This window comes from Prionailurus viverrinus, chromosome C1, assembly GCF_022837055.1.
Source record: "Prionailurus viverrinus isolate Anna chromosome C1, UM_Priviv_1.0, whole genome shotgun sequence".
NCBI classification, from domain to species: domain Eukaryota; kingdom Metazoa; phylum Chordata; class Mammalia; order Carnivora; family Felidae; genus Prionailurus; species Prionailurus viverrinus.
This window is the reverse complement of record NC_062568.1, coordinates 111,914,626-111,930,017: the sequence shown is the minus strand read 5'-3', so window position 1 is coordinate 111,930,017 and position 15,392 is coordinate 111,914,626.

The following is a 15,392-nucleotide window of genomic DNA, read 5'->3' as shown; positions in this document are numbered from 1 at the left end:
TCTGGAGGACGCTGTGGTTGACATGGACACACACCTTCCTCCTTTCCCTTCCATGTCCAGGTATCACTACGTCCTTTTTAGGAAGGTAGCATGGAACGGAGGTGGGCAGAAGTGTTTGGAAGCGGGGGAAGTCAAGATCGACTTAGCACCAGTATGTTTCGGCATATGTCACTGCATTAATCCCTCTCCAGAAAACTAGGAGGTAGGGATTAGTACTTCTTTTTATTGACAAGGAAACCCGATCATCATGACCACCAACTGCTAAGTGACCAGGCCACTTAACCCAGACAGACTGACTTGACAGCCCCTGTCCACCGACTCATGAAGCCTGAACTGCCTAAAATTTGCAGCCGAACAGGGGTGGCGCGGAGGGGTTTGTCAGCGGTGCAACAGAGCCCTGGAGTGTGCTTCTTGGGAGAGCCCGGCTCCTCTGGGCCACCTCCTTCTCACCCAGCTTGTGCAGGAGACTCCCTAGGACCCAGAAGAACCCTTGAGGGGCATCATGAGAGTTCGCAAGCCCTTGCCAGGTGGCCTGGGCAGGGAAAGGAGAAGCTGAGATGTGGCCAGCCTCTACTGCCAATGCCAGTTTCCTTAGCCCCCAGGACGTACGTGGGCCACACTGGCAATTCAAAGCCGCTATCTAACCTTTCAAATCATGCAATGAAACCATACCATGGGTTCTCGGGAAAGTAAAGGGAACAGATATGATGAACTCCCCTAAAACTTCATCTCCTACCCAGCCCAAGAGGTAGAGGTCGACCGCCCCACACCTCCAGAATGAACTCCTTTCTCCCTCTCCCTGGCTCTCCCTTACACTGTCTGCTGTGACGGAAGCTTATCCCTCTACGTCCGTAAGTCTCTCTCCTTTCCCTTCACCTGCCCCAGCCTGTGCATCCCTTATCCTCAGGAGAGGAGGCCAATCAAGGCAGGTTTGGGGAGTTGAATGACGACACAGTCATGAACTAAGCAGAGGACCAATAGTCAAAAGAAACACCGTCAGGACTGGCGAGGACCACATGACCTGGGGCGCTGAGGAGGTGGCCGTGGGGCTTGGAGTGTGGGTGGTGACAGCTGCCTCTCTCCAGACCAGGCTGTTGCCTGTCTTTATGAACCAGAGCCACGGCAAGAGTCGCACCCAACATCCAGTGGCTCCTTTCTTACCTAGAGAATGTACAGATTATGATTTCAGTTGAATTTGACTACCACAAGGGAGATAGCTTATGCTTTCATTCTAAGGAGAAAGGGGAAAAAAACATTCTGGCTGGGGTACAGGTTTCTATCACCTTCAAAATCCCAAGGGCCAGAGGATCAGCACAGGGCTGAGGCACGCGGAGATGCAGTGGGTTTAGGTGAGAAATGGAACACTCCATCCTGCCTTCCTGCACTGCCCAGAACACAAGGGACAGCACCTGTCCAAGCTCTTATAAGGTGCACACACCTTTATATGAGTGTCCCCAAGCGAAGGAAAGAAAGAAGGTTGGTGGGATCTGGGACAAGGGTTCCCCAGGTGAGTTTTTAGCCTAGTGAAATCCCACATCTATGAACCCACCAGGGCAATTCTCACAGGGAAGAGAAGGGGCATTGTGGCCAAAGGGCAAAGTGGGGGGGCGCAAGGTAAGCAGAGGCAGAGGAGAGGGGCTCTGACCTATTGGTGGTCCCAGCTGAGTACACATAAAAGCCCCAAATGTTTGGACCCATGAAGTTGGCCATTCTTATACTGGGCACAGAACTGAGGGCTCCCGGCCTTTAGATCTAATGCACAAACTTTAGGTCTCTCCCCTTCCCCACCCCTCCTCTCCCTTCCCTCTCCACTCCCTCCTCCCCTCTTCCCTTTCCTGCCACCCCCGCCCCCCACCTGGATGCAGCACAGAGTAGGGTGAACAGTGAAGGAAGGTGCAGGTGCATGTACAACCACCGGGTTAAGCGCTGAGTGTATGTGAGTCCAGGGACCAGAGCTCATCTCAAGTTATTGGGAAAGCCCCCCTCCCCACAGCAGGGGGGGCCTCAGCTAGGCCTCGAAGGCTAGATGGGACTTGGGTAGGAGAGTGAGGTGGTCCAGGCAGGGGAGGAGCCTGAGCAGTGGTGCTAAGGAAGGACAGTGAAGTGTGGAGGTGGGGTGGGGAGGAGGGTGAAGGGGAGTGAGGAGGCTGGCCTGCCAGGTGGAGAAGGGTTTACTCCAGGGAGATTAGATGGCTTAGGGCATCAGATGTGACAGTGAACTTGATAAGGCTGGCCTCAGGGTAGAGGTGGAGCGAGCAGGTGGGTGAATGGCCTGGTGGAAGGCCAGCAGACATGTGGCAGGGGGCCTGAAGAGGTGAGATGGGGTGAGCTGGACAGGAAGGCCACCTCAACCAGCTGCTTTAGAAATGTAGACATTCTCGGGGCGCCTGGGTGGCTCAGTCAGTTGAGCATCCAACTTCGGCTCAGGTGACGATCCTGCGTTGCGTGAGTTCAAGCACCACGTCAGCACAGAGCCTGGAGCCTGCTTCGGATTCTGTGTGTCTCTCTCTCTCTGCCCCTCCCCTGCTTGTGCTCTCCCTGTTTCTCTCTCAAAAATAAAAAAGCATTAAAAAAAATTTTAGAAACGTAGACATTCTGTGTTTCACCCCAAGTACAAAGTTCTCAATTACTTTATTAACAAGCAGACTAAGAACAATAACAAAAACTGACCTCACAGTTTCTCCTCTCATTAGTATAAGTCAAATATCCAAGGAAGATCTGGAGACTGGGGCGAGGGCAGGGCAGCTCTGGATTAAGACAGGGCTCCCCATCCCAGACATGCTGACTGCTCCAGGCAGGCCGGCCCACCCAGAAATGGACAAAGCTATTAGAGGGGGTCTTCGAAAAGACATGCCTGCCAGGGCGCCTGGGGGGCTCAGTCGGTTAAGTGTCTGACTCTTGATTTCAGCTCCGGTCACAATCTCACGGTTCGTGAGGTAGAGCCCCACATTGGGCTCTGTGCTGACAGCGCGGAGCCTGCTTGAGATTCTCTTCTCTCCCTCTGTCTCTGCCCCTCCCTCTACGCTCTCACTCTTGCTCTCTCTCAAAATAAATTTTGAGGTCCCCTGGATGGCTCAGTCGGTTGAGCCTCCAGCTCTTGGTTTCCGGTTCAGGTCGTGATCTCACAGTTCATGGGATCTGGTCCCGCGTCGGGCTCTGCTCTGAGAGCACAGAGCCTGCCTGAGATTTTGTCTCTCCCTCTCTCTCTGCGCCTCCCCTGCCCTTGGAATGTGGGCTCTTCTCGCCTTCCCTGCTTCCAGAGGCTGCTCCAAGGACATGGCCTTGAGATAATGATGTGGTGTTGAGAACACCTGCACAGTATACATGACTGAACCCAGCGAAGGCCTCTTTATCTGTTCTTCTGAGGGTAGGAACCAGATCCAGATTATACCCGGGAAGCTCCTGTGAGGATTGTGAGGCAAGTCTGTATCACATGTCTTGTGAATATCTGTGCTTTTTTTTCCCCAAAGATATTTCAGCGCGTTCAGTTACAAGGTGCTGGCCCAGAACCTCTTGGGAGGTCTATGTAATTATGATATTGCTTTATTACCTTATTAAAATCTAAAAGAAATCTGAATTTCAACACACATACAGCCCCTAGGATTTTGGGCAAAAGCTCGTGGACTGCTAGCCAGAAGAATCAGGTGCCAGGGATTGCTTTACACGTTTTATATAATAACCCTCAAACAACACTCAAAAGCAGGCGCTCTTGCTACCCTAATTTGACACAGGAGGAAATGGAAGCAGAGAGGTACGCAATTTGCTCGAGGTCATCCAGCTCACTAGTGGTTCAGTTCCAGTGATTAAAAAAAAAAAAAAAAGCATTGTGACTTCCAGGAGTCCACGTGAAGACATCAGACTCACATGTCTGCAGGAGCCAGCACCCACATTGTAAGTGAAGCAGGTTGGAGCCCAGAGACTCCAGGGCATGGGGTGGGGGGGGGGGGGAGTGTGGTGTGCAGGAGGCCACGCTCTGCTTCCGGGAGGCAGCAGCTGATTCGGGCCTGGGATGTACTCCAAGTTCCCAGATCTGACTCTTCGAGGAAAGCAAACCTTCCCAATCGTTATATGAAATCTCTTGATTTCTAAATATTGGCACCTAATTCTAAATTTTGAAAACAGTGTGCAGACCAGCTCCGGGAATGTGTGGGCTAGTGCCGAAACCGTACGCGTAATATTTTAGTTCTCAAAAAGCGGGCAGCGAGGCGTTAGAGGCAATCTGTTCCTTCTTGGTGATGGGTCCTGGGTGTGCATTACAGCATATTCTGTACTTTTCTGTATGTTTGATACTTAGTTGTGATTCTTCGACTAAATGAATTGTGATTGTTAAAAAAGAATGAGAACTAATGAAATGCATCTGCGGGCTAGACCCACAACTAAGGCTCCCAGTGTCCCATCTCTGTTCCCAGGCTGGTGGGGGCAATAAAGCATGAGACACGGTAGGTACTGTATGCGGTGAAATGTACAAAGGCCATCAGAAAGGTAATGTGCCTCGGGAGGATCCCATCTGGGCAGGGGACTCAATAAAGCACTTGCACTGGGCTGAATACTGAAAGATGGTAGGATTCTAAGGGGCAGAAATGGAGAGCCTGTATGCCAGGCAGAGGGAGTCTGCCGAGACACAGAGGTGGGAAAGGGGAGTCATTTTCAGGCAACGATGAGACCAGTGTGGACAGACCAGAGAGGACAGGTGCAGGGGAGAATGGAAGACGCACCTGGAATGACATAATGGGAAAAGACCAGGGTGACCTTGATTCACCTCTAGGGGAAACTCTGCCTCCTTCCTCCTTTCCCCTCAGAGCACGAATTCTGTTCCCCTTCTAAAATTTTTTTTTTCAACGTTTATTTATTTTTGGGACAGTGAGAGACAGAGCATGAATGGGGGAGGGGCAGAGAGAGAGGGAGACACAGAATCGGAAACAGGCTCCAGGCTCTGAGCGGTCAGCCCAGAGCCCGACGCGGGGCTGGAACTCACGGACCGCGAGATCGTGACCTGGCTGAAGTCGGACGCTTAACCGACTGCGCCATTTGACATTTAGCTACTTTACGTGTAATATGCCTCACCTTCTGTGGAAAATTACACTCTTTCAGGGCAAAGACCATGTCTTCATGTCCCCACTAGCAATGAATATTGACAGGCGAAAGAACTTGGAGATTTTTCAATGTGCAGCCAGTGAGGATTCTTGTTCAGCTGTCCCTGGAAGAGGACTTGGGCACAAGTGTGCAGGATGGACTGGAAGAAATTAAGAGGATACCTCAAGGGGCGCCTGGGTGGCTCAGTTAAGCGTCCGACTTCGGCTCAGGTCATGATCTCACGGTTTGTGGGTTCAAGCCCCACATTGGGATCTGTGCTGACAGCTTGGAGCCTGAAGCCTGCTTCGGATTCTGTGTCTCCCTCTCAACTCTGCTCCTCCCCACTCACTCTCTGTCTCTGTCTCTGTCTCTGTCTCTCTCAAAAATAAATAAACATTAAAAAAAATTTTTTTTTAAAGAGGATACCTCAAGAATCTAGGCAAGAAATAAAGGTCTGATTTCTGCAGGATTAACAAAAATGGAGTGCAGGGGGCAACTGAGGCCAGCCTGAGGCAGAGCAGACACTACTTTAAGAAATACCTGAGTAGGGTCACAGCACTCCTATGCACCCACTCTCTCCAGCCAGAAACCAGGATGTCCTTCCCCCACTCTCCCTCCAGCCTATCAATCAGTCCTACCAACTTCACCTCCAGAGTGCCTCCTGACAGTGTCCTCTCCCTGTCCAGTAACACAGCCTAGTTTGGGCCCTCGTTGTCTCTTGCTTGGCCGCCCTGCCTCGGAGAGTCACCGATGAAATCCACTCTCTTAGTCATTGTCCATCCAACATAGACTCTGACCATGTGGCTCCTTTCCTGAAAACCATTCAGTGGAACCCCTTAGGATAACCCTGAGTGTCTTAGAGTAACAGCTAAGGCCCTTCAAGATCTAGCCCCTGCCCACCTCTCCAGATGCAACGGTCACCAGTTCCTGCCCTCTCTCTAGATGGTCCAGCTTTATGTGCCAACGACAGGCCAAGACTTCCCGCATATGTTGTGCTTTTACATACTCCTGTGCTAAAGCTGTGTCCCTTCTGCTTACACCTTGCCCGTCGCTCCTGCCAGCACATCTTTCTCAAGTCCTTGTTCACTTACCCAAAGCTTCCATTGTATCATCTCTGCATCCTGTGCATAGGTAATCGCATGGTAATTATTTCTATGTTCTGCCTCACTCACTACACTGTCATGTCCTTGAGGGCAGCCACTCACCATTTCATCTCTGTGTCCCTAGAGCCAAGACCTGTGCCTGACACAAAGCAGGCACATCGATGGACCGCGGGCTGACGGATGGATGGATGGGTGGGTGGTTAGATGGATAGAGGGATGGGTAGATAGACAGACAGACAAAACACAAACAAACTGAATTGCTGAGATGGGGAGGGAAGGGAGTCAGGGAAGGGGAAAGATTTCAAACCTCAAGAAATCAACAAACCTGAAGAAGCTGGGTCATCGTGAGAACCAGGAAGAGGGCAAGCAACATTGGGAGTGTGGGGGAGAGGGAGGAATCCATTTGTGTGGTACGAGGAGTGAGTGGTTGAAAGAAACGTTGAGAGGGAATGTCACCTACGAAGGCAGAACGTAACTGGGAAGGTTTTTATGGGGACTGGAAGTTAGATGTACAATCTGAAACAGCGTGATGCCCAGGGAGTTTTTAGACTACAAAAATAAGGGGACGCCTGGGGTGGCTTAGTCAGTGAGTGTCCGACTCTTGATTTCAGCTCAGGTCATGATCTCACAGTACGTGAGAATGAGCCCCGAGTCAGGCTCTGCACTGAGCTTGGAGCCTACTTAAAATTCTCTCTCTCTCTCTCTCTCTCTCTCTCTCTCTCTCTCTCTCTCTCTCCCCCCCTCTCTCTGCCCCTCCCCCAAGTGCACACTCTGTCTCAAATAAAAATAAATAAATAAAATCTAAAAATACAAAAACAAAAACTAGGATATTCTATTTTTAAAAACTAACTTCAGAAGAAAATCTCATCAGAAAAGAAGGAAGAGGGAGGAGGAGGGGGAGGAGGGGGAGGGAGAGGAGAGGGAGGAGGAGGGGGAAGAGGAGGGAGAGGAAGGGATAGGAAAAGGAGGAAGGAAAAGGGGGGAGGAGGAGAAGGGGGGAAGAGGAGGAGGGGAAGGAGGGGGAGGAGGGGGAGGAGGAGGAGGGGAAAATCTCCCATTCCTTAAATGATTACTTTAAGTGGTCACTTGCAGTGCTCCTGAAAGTACCCAGGGACTCTGAAGAAATTTGGAGGGAATCCCCCTCCATTCACCTGGGACGGATCCCACACAAAGGTAAAGAGCAGGGAACAGAGTTGGTGTTTCAAGGCAAGAGAGAGGCTCATTATGATGCAGCGGAGGGGAAGGGGAAGACTAACAAAAAGTGGATTGGCCACTGTCCCGGAGGGCAGGGGACCCTGGGGTCAGTTGCAAACTCTGGAACAGTCACCAGTCTGTTCTAGAAACCTGAAGCTCCCCACTAATTAAAACTGCAGTCTTTCCTCGAGAAACAGAACCTGAGCAGGCAGAGTCAGCCCATCTTCCAAAATAGGGGCTGGTGATAGGGGGCGGGCACAGTGGGCACACGATCTAAACTCCTGGCACCAGCTGGAGCCTGTAAAGCCACTGGCTCAATTATGAGCAGTGCGCTTCATGAGCACGCGGCTTGTAAGGTCACAAGGGCCCTGTGCTTGGCTTACCGCTCTACCCTGGGGGCTCCCCACATCTGATTTTGCACCTAGCCTTGGGATTTAAGCAGCCAATCCTGATAATGAGAATTTCTTTCATCAGTAGGCAAAACAACCCCCTCCTAATCACAGGTAAACCTGGAAGGCTCCCTGACCCCTCCTGGAGAGATCAAAGTGTTGGTGGGGTTCAAACTATAGAGCTCAACTAGGCCCTAGAGAGTCCGGCATTTAGCTATGGTTGCCTTCTCTTCCTCACTTCACAAATGAGAACACCGAGGCCTGAGAAATAAAGTGATTTTCCCGGGGTCGCCAACAAATCAGTAGCAGAGCTGGGCTAGAGTGTAGGTCTTCATTCTGCCCCTCAAGAACACACGAGAATCCCCATGGTGAAGAAAAGAGGAAGGTTTATAGCAGGGGCACCTGGGGCCAGGCAACATACAGAGTTTGAGAAGCACAGCACATGGGCTGGGGGCGGGGGGGGGTTACTTTGTAGCCTCTGACACGTCTGAAACACCCACCTGAACATACTCTGGCCACACCACGCTGCTGCCATGGCCGCTCGTGCCTGCAACACATTCCTGTTCCCTGGTACCCTTCCCTGACCCAACGAACTGGTCCTCATGCTTCGGGCTTCGCCTTCCCTAGAAAGTCTCCAGCCTTCCAGGGAGAGGTAAAATGTGTCCCTCCGCTAAGGCACTTGTCACAGCCAGGTGGTTGCTTATTAACTTGCCCATCTCCCTAACTAGACTGTGGACTCCGGAAGGCTCCGTGAGGACCCTGCTTGGACAACCCACGCCTGGCCCAGAGCAAGCATTCGGTCAACATTTACGGAGTGGAGGAAGGAAGAAAGCCAGTGTTCTTAAAGAAAGAGACTCTGGACCAGAAGAAATGGGATTTTAGGGAGTGGAGGGAAGGTTGTCCTAGTAGGCGTTCCTCTAAGCAAGACAAAGCTGGACTCCATACCCACCTGTCCTGGTGACCTGCTATCGACTGCCAAGGTTGGCCTGTGAGCGCCGTGCTCAGAATGGGTAGGAGAGACACCGCCTCCTGGAGGCCAAGAAGGCACAGAGCCAGGAGGCCGCCCTACCAACATATTTGCTAAAGAAAAAGAAACAGGGATAAGAGAGAACATTTGGAAAGGGGGCAGAGGGCAGGCTTACCCAGCACACTGAGCCTTCTGCCCGGAGCCTTCTGCAGAGCTGATACAGCCCAGTACGGCTTGTGGAATGCTGGTCTTACACAGAGACAGCAGGTGCTTCATAGGAGAGGAACAAAAGTTGCCGGGGCAAAGGGGGGGGGGGGCGGTGCTGGGGGAGGAGGAAGAGGAGGGAAAAAGAGAAGACAGTATTTTCTCTCTTCAGAAGCTTCTATGTCCAGGGGCGCCTGGGTGGCTCAGTCGGTTGAGCGTCTGATCTCAGTTCAGGTCATGATCTCACAGTTTGTGAGTTTGAGGCCTGCATCAGGCTCTGCGCTGACAACTCAGAGCCTGGAGCCTGCTTCGGATTCTGTGTCTCCTTCTCTTTCTGCCCCTCCCCTGCTCTCTCTCTCTCTCAAAAATAAACATTAAAAAAAAAAAAAAAAGAAGCTTCCATTTCTGCAAACAAGGGTGAACACCTGGGCTCTCTTTCGTTTTGGCCCTTTTCAGAATTAGGCAACTCTCTTTACTTCTCTTGGTCTGTTTCTTTAGCTGCAAAATGAAGGTCGTGGCCCATTTCTCACGTCCATCCCAGTGACATTGGGCAATCGTAAGTGGCTTCCAGCACCACCATACTTCTGCAGCCAACCTTCACCAGAACACGGTCGTCCAGCTGTACATTTACTTGGGCAAAGCCAAAGGTGAGAGTGGCTCCCTGGCCCTGCCCCAGCCCTATTGGCATCTGGTTCCTCATCTGCACAGGACACACTCCCCTTCTCGATGTAGACGACCAAGGCCCAACCAAGTAGGAGCCCACCGGAGAGTCCCCTCCCTCCTGAGCCACAGAAGCTAACATGGACTGAGACAAGCTCCCACGCCATTCTTGTGTTGAGCTTTGGATGTTTCCCAAGCAGCGTTCAAGCTTTCTGACAATCACTAGACACTAGAGTGGGCAGAGTCCATAGAGATGGTGTCTCTTGAAGAGGAAACTGGCCCAGAAAAGCCCAAGCCTTCCTCAAGACCACAGCTGGCGAACGCCAGAGCTCCGTCCTTTGCCCGTCCCTCAAAGGGATGATAGACCGGTTCCTCTTCTCTTCCTCTGTCCTCAGGAAAGGAGTGAAGGCCATGGCCTCCCATCCCCTCATCCCTCTGCCTCTGGAGCTGGAAATTGGAGAGGAGACAGGCCAGTGGTCAACTCCATGACCCCTCCTACGCCCACTGACATTAATCGAGAGCAGTAGAGCTACTTCAGAGGAAGCCTGGAGGTGGTCCTTGTGTATCAAAATTCTGGCTTTCCTCACCACTTTCTAACACCAGACTTGACAAAAGAAGTGTCTAGCCAGGTCCCTTGGCAGCCCCTTGCTTCGTTAGCCTCTCCAAGGTCACACTGCCTCTTTCTCCCACCCACCAAAGCCAGATAAAGTGGATCACTGCCTGCTCTGCAGCGGCAGTGACCCTGGCACAAGTCTTTGGCAGAGTCCGTTTCACCCTGAGCCTTTGCTGGAGGTACCACCTTACCCAGGCATCATACCTGAAGCCATACTCCACATTATGGAGTTCTTCCTTCCCCCACAAGGGGCCAAATCCCAAGTCACACTTACAGTTTGCAAAATAATTCTCCACCAGGAAGCTGGTTTGATGTTAGGCAGTGAACAAAACCAGCCTTCTCCTTCACCGTTCTGGAGGGTTACACGTGAGCTTCTCTCTTTCATACCTATACCCCCAGCATCAGGCGCTACCCCAGCACAAGGGCACTCAGCAGGCTTATGGACTGAGCTTCTCAGGGTCTCTGCTCTTAATGAGCCACAGCCTTGGGGCACCAGGGAAGCCACCCGTCCATAGGAAATATGTATAGGACATTATGGGAACGTCTCTGCGGAAGAACCACTCCGGCCCTCGTGGGTCAGGGAAGGCATCTCAGGGGAGCATCTTCTGTGCATAAATGACTACCCTAGTTTCCAGCAACTGGTGAAGTCTGGAACCGTTCAGCCCTTTCGCTGGACATGACACCCCTTCAAATATCTGCACGGGAAGGCCAGCTGGAGCCCTGCCAATAAACGGATACACTTCTTAAATCTTTCCTAAGCACAGGGAAGCTTGGTACATGAAACACCTTGCAACCCAGCTCTTTGGTTTCCAGAGCTGAGCATCTGCAGCTGCTGCAATGCAGGTGGATACAGACAAGTCTGTGAACAGTCGCCTGGATCCCAGTGGGGCGGTTGGAAATTGAAAACCGCTGGAGTGTGCTTCGGATGAGCAGAGCTGACCTTGAAAGCACAGGCGGCCAGCAGGGGACTGTAATCTGCAGACACTTGAGGCTCCAACCAGGAAAAAGAAGAGCCCAGCACTAGTCTGTTCAAGCTGGAGACCCGATGGGTGAGCTCCTCCCCTTTCTCTCCAGGAGCAAAATTCAGAAAATGGCTGGATTGCCAAGGGCAGCTCAGAAAAGAAGTAATGAATGGAATTTTGCTTTGTTAAGTGAGCTGAGGCGGAATGAAGGTCGGAAAGAAGGGAAGGCAGGCAGTCTATGACAGGCAAAGACAAAGGAAGGCCAGCAGCTGCCTGTGATGCCTATCTGGCACTACCTGATGAAGGGTGAATGTGGGCACTCCCCTGGCCCTTACTTATTATCTATTTGGGGAAGGTGCATGTGAAAGGCAGGCCTAGCAGGAATGACAGGCAGCAAAGCCAGCAGCATCTGACAATGCCCTATGCCTCTATACCCCCTTGGCAGAGGAGAGATGGGAGGCTTACCAGTTTTACTTACTGTAACCGCCAAGAAAGAAAGGAGATGCCTAAATGGTCCTACAGATTGCTCAATCCTGGTTCCACATTAAAGTTGCCTAGGGAGCCTTTATAAAAGTACAGGTCCTTGGACTTCACTCCAGACCAATCAATCAATCAATCAATCAATCTCCGGACCAGTTTTTTTGGTTGTTTTTGTTTGTTTGTTTGTTTGTTTGTTTGTTTGTTTTTTGTGGGCGGGGGGGGGGGGAAGGGGGAGGAGGTTGTTTGTTTTTAAAGCTCTCCAGGTAATTCTACTGTGTAGTTAAGGTTAAATTCAGAAAATCCTGATCTTAAACTAATTAAGCCTAAAGAATTCCAAATTGACCAGATAACATTTTCTCCACCTGGACCTCAGACTGAACCCTGCTCTAACAGCAAGTTCAGGCTGAGCATCCTTTTGTGGCATAGCCCAGAAGGCCAGGTTCACTGCTATGTCCCCACAGAGCACCAGAAAAATACTTCAAATACTCGTTCCTAGGAACCAGGAGTTAGACTGGTTGCTTCAAGCCAGAACAGTCAGGCCTAGGGAGGAATGTTGCAATCTCAGAAGGGAGAGCCCCCTCCACAACTAGGCCCCAGCGTTCACTGGACCTGTCAGGCAAAGGACCAGCAGACACACAAGGAGGTAGTTGTGATCATTACAAGAAAGTAAGGTATTTTTCACGCTTCCTCTTTTCTAGTTCTTGCGAATCCCTTTCTTACAAACAGCTGTCTCATTGTTTCCATGAGGTTGGGCAGAAACCAGCTAAAAAAGATTTTAAGTAGGAGTCCAGTCTAGCTGATAAGTTCCATTCTGAATTATCAGTAGCCATTAAGTTACATTTCTGAGAGCTGAGGGAAAGAAAATACTTTCTTAGGTGATTCAGGAATATATTCTTTTAATAGATTAGAGGTGAGACCTAAGGCTGCCTCCCCTCCCCACCCCGACTTTCCCCTGCCCGCTGCCTAAATGCCCCAGATTGGTTCATACAAGGAATGAACACACAAATCTTTGGATATCGATACCAGTGGCATTGCATTAACATCCTCCCAACACCCCAAAGTCCCATTAGTACAGAAGTGCCCCACTGAATTATTGGTTAAAATGGGCAGAGTATTTAGACATCAGCCAGTTCCAGGATGATCTAGGATCCACCTGAACATTCTAATAACACAGGAGTCAGCAAAGTTTGTTTGTAAAGATCCAGAGAGTAAATATTTTAGGACTGTGGGCCACGCAGCCTCTGTGACAAAGACTCAACCTTGCTGTTGTAGAGCAAAAGCAGCCACAGACAATCTGTAATCAAGGTTGTATGGATATGACTGTCACCCAAAAATTTTTACTTGCAAAAAGAGGCAGCCTAGGTTTGGTAGTTTGCTGACCCCTGTTCTACCAACATAGTTTCCATATACTGATCTGAGTGACATTCAATGGATGACAAAGAAGAAAAGAATGACATGGGGAAAGACTGATATGGATTTAATGACAAATACTCCATATTGGTGGCTGAACACCAGAATGCTGTCCAAGGAACCATCATTAAATAAAACAACCTGAAAATAAGGCAGTTCTCACATATACAAGCACACACACAAAAACTGTTATTTTCAGGATCATTAAATTATTCACTATTTTAACAAACAGCTGTAAAATAACATTACAGTGAAGGAAAATGTGCACAAACTTCAGAAACACAGTTCAGATTGTCTATGAACACAGGTTCTTAATCTGTACTTTTCACATATGTACAAGGCTCTTGATCCTGAAGAGACCACATGGCTCAAGGGGTTAACTTTTCATCTTCTCTTTCCAACTCAGAACTCAAGATTTCGTCAAGCCATTTAACCTATTTAAACTGCTCCTGGCTTCACCAAGTAAAGAGCAGCCTGTACTTGACCAAACTCCCCACAGGAAACAAATGATACACTTGCCTCCGCCATCATTAATATGTTGATGGAAGGAATCTTCAAAGTAACACTTTTAAGGGTGAACCACAGTTAACAAGCGCTGGCTGAAGAAAAACAATTCTCAAACTAAATACGAGAAACAATCTCCTGACTGCGTTTCCAGTCACCTAATGCAGCTCTGTTCCCTGAAGAATTTAAGAGTGGAATCACATTTTAAATGCACCATGAGAGTGGGGGTGTTGGTGGCTGGACTGTTTTCTTCTGCTAAGGGATTTGCTCACAAAAGGGATACAGAAGGAGTAGCTGACTCTCTTATCCATGGTACCCAAGAGAGGTCGATGAAATCCAAAGATTTCCACTGCCACTAAGTTATTTTATATTAGCTTCAGTCTCCTTTCCCTGTTGACCTCTTTCTTGAAAGCCATCCATACATAACCTAGCTAATATAGATGACTGTGCAGTGGCAGCAAAACACCAAATAACCCATAAAGTGGAGGATCAATCCCCAAATAATCAAAAGTTAGATGAGATTTCATAGGCACGAACTTGAGAGAACTTAAAACGGCTGGAAGAGGTAGATGTACATGAAAAAAAAAACAAAAACAAAAACCACACACACAAAGGAATAAGATTACCTACAAATTGGCTATATTCTTTTCAGAGGAGTCCTACACACTTAGTATTCAGAGTAAAGAGTCAGAATAAATAATGCACATTTACTTTGCTCATAGTGCTGTCGAGTACTAAAAGAAAATAAAGAATTAGTGTCTTCCAAAATTATCTATCTTTTGAAAATCTGTATTATTTGCATTTGTAAGTGACAATAAACTGATTAAGAGGGCAAGATCGACAGGCATTACATTAAGCCCAGAAGTCTCAAGACTTTTTTAAGAAAGTGTTTTCATAAGGACAGAAACATGCTTTCCTACAGTCCCCAAAGAGGTTCTTGGCTAAAACACAACTGATCAAGTATAAAATACCAGCATCCACAGAAACTTTGCTAAAACCATAAAAACAATCTTGCAATTTTTCTTCTTCTCCTTCAAGTGTGTCCAACAGCTTGTGAAGATGCTTCCATGAAAGGTACAGGACAACTCACGATCACTGGTGAGGAAAACAACACTGCTTTCCACAACTCTAACTTCTAGAGGCTAAACCAGGGGTGGGATTTTCAGCACAGGTAACCGAAATCTGTTCAACAGTCATCTAACTACAGCCCTACTAGAAATACAACAAACCTAAGACACCCTAATTGTGTGACAAAGACCAGCTTTGTCAACAAGGACATCTTTGGCCCTTCTAGACTAGCCTTAAGTTTTCCATAAAGCAGAAGAATTTTCAGTGTCTTTATTACATAAATCATGATAGGTTGTCTTCTAGCAGCTGAGCTGGAGAGCACAAAAGGTCAGGCCATACCTATCCCCACGGTCATCAGCCTCTCTTCAGAACAGCCTGCTGTACTCTTGTCCCCAGGCCTTCCCTACGATCATAATACTGATCTACCTCACAAAGATGTGAGAAACAACTAACAATCATTAAAAAGCATAAAGCACTTTACAAATATAAAAGTGCTGTTTTGGCATTCATATAACAACCAGAAAACATTCATTGCTTGTGCTATTTGGCAATGTTGCATTTACACCTCTCCCTGCTTGTGCCCTCCTGGTGTAAAGCCTTAAGCTTTCTACTGTGCCTCCCTGTGTAACAAAAAGAAATTTCTACTCAGACCAAAAGCCCATATCAAAATGGATAGAGGTGGCTGTTCTATTCCCTCCTCCATTACTACCAAGGTGGGAGGGGTGCACTGGATACAGAGTGAAGGCAAATGAGACAAAGAAGCCT